The sequence below is a fragment of the Poeciliopsis prolifica genome, unplaced genomic scaffold, assembly GCF_027474105.1.
Source record: "Poeciliopsis prolifica strain line A6 unplaced genomic scaffold, Auburn_PproV2 SCAFFOLD059, whole genome shotgun sequence".
NCBI classification, from domain to species: domain Eukaryota; kingdom Metazoa; phylum Chordata; class Actinopteri; order Cyprinodontiformes; family Poeciliidae; genus Poeciliopsis; species Poeciliopsis prolifica.
In genome coordinates, this window is record NW_026562434.1 from 1613612 (window position 1) to 1618182 (window position 4571).

The window sequence follows — 4571 nt, forward strand, 5'->3', positions numbered from 1 at the left end:
AAACACTCAGGATCATTTCTGTCACCCGCCTTCCACCAAACTACCGACTCAGGACAGACTGAAGGCGACCAGAGAAAAAACAGAGAAACCAGACGCTGGAACACAGACTGCTTCTGGAGGAAAAACAAACACTGTGAAAGTACGTTCAGAAAGTTTCTACAGTAGAGAAACTGACTTCCTGGTTTGACGTTCTGTCTGCTGTGGTTTCAGCTTCACTCTGAGACAAAATGGCTTCCAGATCAGACGATGATCTCTGCTGTCCGGTCTGTCAGGACGTCTTTAAGGATCCGGTTATTCTGTCATGCAGCCACAGCTTCTGTAAGGAGTGTCTGAAGAACTGGTGGAGAGAGAAACCATCAAGAGAGTGTCCAGTTTGTAAAAGAAGATCTTCCAAGGATTTTCCATCTTGCAATCTGGCTCTGAAGAATCTGTGTGAGACTTTCTTACAGCAGAGAGAGCAGAGAGCTTCAGAGGATCTCTGCAGTCTGCACTCTGAGAAACTCAAACTCTTCTGTCTGGACCATCAGCAGCCAGTGTGTGTCGTCTACAGAGACTCAGAAAACTACACCAGTCACAGATTCAGACCCATTGATGAAGCTGCTCAGCAACACAAGAAGAAGCTTCAGGAAACTCTGGAGCCTTTAAAGAAGAAGCTAGAGTTCAGGAAAAAGTTCAGAAGAAGTTTGATCAGACAGCAGAACACCTGAAGGTCCAGGCCCGACACACAGAGAGGCTGATTAGGGAGCAGTTTAAGCAGCTTCATCAGTTTCTAGCAGAGGAAGAGGAGGCCAGGCTGGCTGCACTGAGGGAGGAAGAGGAGCAGAAGAGAGGGATGATGAAGGAGAAGATGGAGGCTCTGAGCAGAGAGATAGCAGCTCTTTCAGACACAGTCAGAGCCACAGAGGAGGAGCTGAGAGCTGAAGACGTCTCATTCCTGCACAACTACAAGGCTGCAGTGGAAAGAGTCCAGCGCTGCCCCCTGCTGGAGGATCCACAGCTGCCCTCAGGAGCTCTGATAGACCAGGCCAAACATCTGGGCAACCTGGCCTTCAACATCTGGAGCAACATGGAGACCATGGTGACCTACACTCCTCTGGTTCTGGACCCAAACACGGCTGGATCAAAACTCCATCTGTCTGAAGATCTGACCAGTTTTACTTGTGGAGATTATCAGCAGCTTCCTGATAATCCAGAGAGGTGTGGGTCATGGTCTGTTCTGAGTTCTAATGGTTTTAACTCAGGGAACCACAGCTGGGATGTTGATGTTGGAGACAGTAAAAATTGGAGAGTTGGGTTGTTAGAAGAGTCTGTTCAGAGGAAGAGAGGCATAAAGTCTGGATTGTTGTATATACGGTTAAATAACTTTGGATACTCAGCAGATTCTCCATCAGCTCCTTCCACTCGTCTCTCAGTCCAGAAGAATCTCCAGAGGATCAGAGTGAATCTGGACTGGGACAGAGGAAAGCTGTCCTTCTCTGATCTGGATACTAACACACACATACACACCTTCACACACACCTTCACTCACAAGATGTTTCCATATTTTTACACACATGATAAAACCTTAAATATGGAACCAATGAAGATCTCAGTGATCAAGCAGCAGCTCTGATGATTTCAGCATAAAGAACAAATGAAACATTATTGATCAGATGATTGATTATTTTCATGATTGATAGTTTGCTGTTTTTTTGAATTTTTTAATATAATTTTTAAACTGTTTTTAATCAAGAAACTGGAGATGATCTGATCATCTGGGGACATTTTCATATCTTTCTGTGTTTTCTACTGTCATGTTTTAAATGTTGAGTTCATTATTTTCAACTTGATATAAATAAATTACTAGGATGGTTATTGAAAACTTGCTCTTTCAATTTAACTTGTGATGGATTATAAATGAAAACTATCACAACATGTATCCACATATCATTATATTTCCTTCTGGTTTAATAATTATTGTTTCCATAATTGTTGTAGATTTTTAGCCGTTTCCAAACCTGATTTTTTTTTCTTGTTAATTTTGGAAGAATTTTATGCCAACAAATATATCAGCTGGTTTATGGGAACAAATGTTCATAAAAATAAAAAAATTAAATAAAATCAATAAAACAGATAAATTTACAAAGTTTCTTTTCATTGATGGCTTCAGATTAAACATGCATCAATAAATGATGCATTAATGTTTTTTCTCATCCTCCTGATGACAGAAGACTTGATTTTATTGGTCAGTCTGGAGGAACGCCGCCCTCAAGATTTTAAAGATGAAGTGATGTGAAGAAATCAAAACAAGGCGTCTAAATGGATCCTGTGGGGAACAAAGACCAGCTGCTCCACAAAAAACTAAACACAAAGGAAGGATCTCAGGATTAGGATCAAGTTTGATATCTGGTTGTTATTTAGCTTATTTCCTGACTAACTTTCATTTCATCTCCTGTGCAACTATAAAAACATGATGAAAGATTAAAGGAAGGCCACAGTTCAGGTAAAAACTGTGATGGACTTTGTCAACATGATTGTTGAAATATTATAGAGGAACAAATACAGAAGCTGTGGTAATAAAACATAAACTCAGGTTGGCCTGAAATCCCTTCATTTAGCTGCCAAAGGGCCATCAATTAGGCTAAGAATGTATTTCAGTGAAATTAGAGCCGATATGCAACATGTTAATGATAAAAAGGTTTTTAGTTCTTGCACGATGTTTTTATCGTTGAATTTTGTTTTCTGCTATGTGTGACTCAGAACTACAGAACAAAATGCAGACAGACAGGAACATGAATGTTCACTACAGTATTTTCTTCATGATATCAATTTGCCCTGATTGTACAGTTTTATTTTTTTAAAGATTTTTTACCTTTGTGTGTGAGTCTGCATGTTTCCATCAGTCTGTTGCTGCTGGTAAACCTGAATTTTCCCACTGAGGAACAATAATCAAGTTTCCCTCCAGAGCTGAACTAATCTTCTCATACTGTAGCGCTCCAGTTTCATGATTAATATTTTATGGTCTATTGTATAAAATGCTTTTTTAGGTCAATAAATATGATCAGGTAAACTCTTCTATTAACTGAAGATCTGCCATCGCTCTGGCTCTTTGGGACACTAAACATATACTGACTTTCAGTGAGTCGCTGATGTCCATCAATAAATCTCTCCTGACAAACATGTTTTCCAAAACTTTGGAGAATTGTGTAAGTAAAGAAACAGGACTGTAATCGGTGAAATGGTATCTGTTTTCTACGGAAACAAAAAATTCCCAAAAATTTTCTTAATATCCTAAATTATAAAGTGTCATAATGCTACAATATTGTGATTCATGGTGGGTTGAAGAGGTTTGAAAGTTAAAATCCCCTCAAAATAATAAGGGTTGTAGAGTCCTAAGGGAAATCCCCTTGAACTATTTATTCTGGGTCTGACAAGATCCCCTATTGCCTAACAAAAATAAAGCTGTGATTGGCAAGTCATATTGAGTTTCATTATCGTTGAGAACAGGTGAATGCTCTTGGGTTCTAGAGACCCTGGGGCGGTGTCAGTGGTGCAAAAGGTGGAAATGTACTGTATGCAACGCATAGGGGCGTTGTACTAGAGGGGGCTCAAAAGCGATGTGGGATCTTTTTTATTATTGACAGCATGTACTTAAGATATTAACTTATGTACTTAACTGCTGTTTGTGTATAATATGATCAATAACAGAGGAACAGCACTGATTAGCCTGGAAGTTTCAGTGATGTTTAATAGGGGCATTTAAAAATTAGTTGCTGATATTCAGTGGCGCACAGTGGGTTGTGTGATTTCCCCTGACAGTGAATGTACCTTGATCATTGACTCCTGAAGTGTCAACACCCATTCTGGACATGTTGGACAAAATGTGTGTGTGAATATGCATGTGCGTGTGTGTGTAGGTGTGTGTGTGCGTGCATGCGTGTTTGTGTATGGCTGCTCCCTAATGGTTTACTTTGATGAGTTACTCCTGAAGTGTCCATGTCAGACAGAATGTGTGTTAATATGTGGCTGTCCAATGATGGTGGGTGCAACTTGATCATTTTGTTCCAAAGAGTCCATGTTGGACAGAATGGGTGTGTATCCATTTGTGTGTGTGTGTGTGTGTGTGTGCGTGCGCGCGCGTGTGTGTGTGTGTGTGTGTTTGTGTGTGTGCGTGCGTGTTCTTTGATGAGTTACTCCTGAAGAGTCCATGTCAGAAAGAAAGTGTGTGTGCGTGTGTGAATGTTCCCTGACAGTGATTATACCTTGATCATTGTGTCCTGAAGTGTCCATGTCAGACAGAATGTGTGTGTTAATGTGTGGCTGTCCAATGATGGTGGGTGCAACTTGATCATTGTGTCCCAAAGAGTCTATGTTGGACAGAATGGGTGTGTATCCATTTGTGTGTGTGTGTGTGTGTGTATGTGTTGTGTGTGTGTGTATGCGCGCGCGCGTACGTGTCTGTGTGTGTGTGTGTGTTTGTGTGTGTGTGTTTGTGTGTGTGTGTGTACTTTGATGAGTTACTCCTGAAGTGTCCATGTTAGACAGAAAGTGTGTGTGCGTGTGTGGATGTTCCCTCACAGTGATCATACCTT

General features: G+C 40.7%; 1 pseudogene; it reads left to right on the forward strand.

Annotated features, from left to right (window-relative positions):
* The first annotated feature begins 205 nt into the window (after positions 1-205).
* On the forward strand, positions 206-1834 carry LOC129379557 (nuclear factor 7, brain-like; annotated as a pseudogene).
* Positions 1835-4571: the final 2737 nt, after the last annotated feature.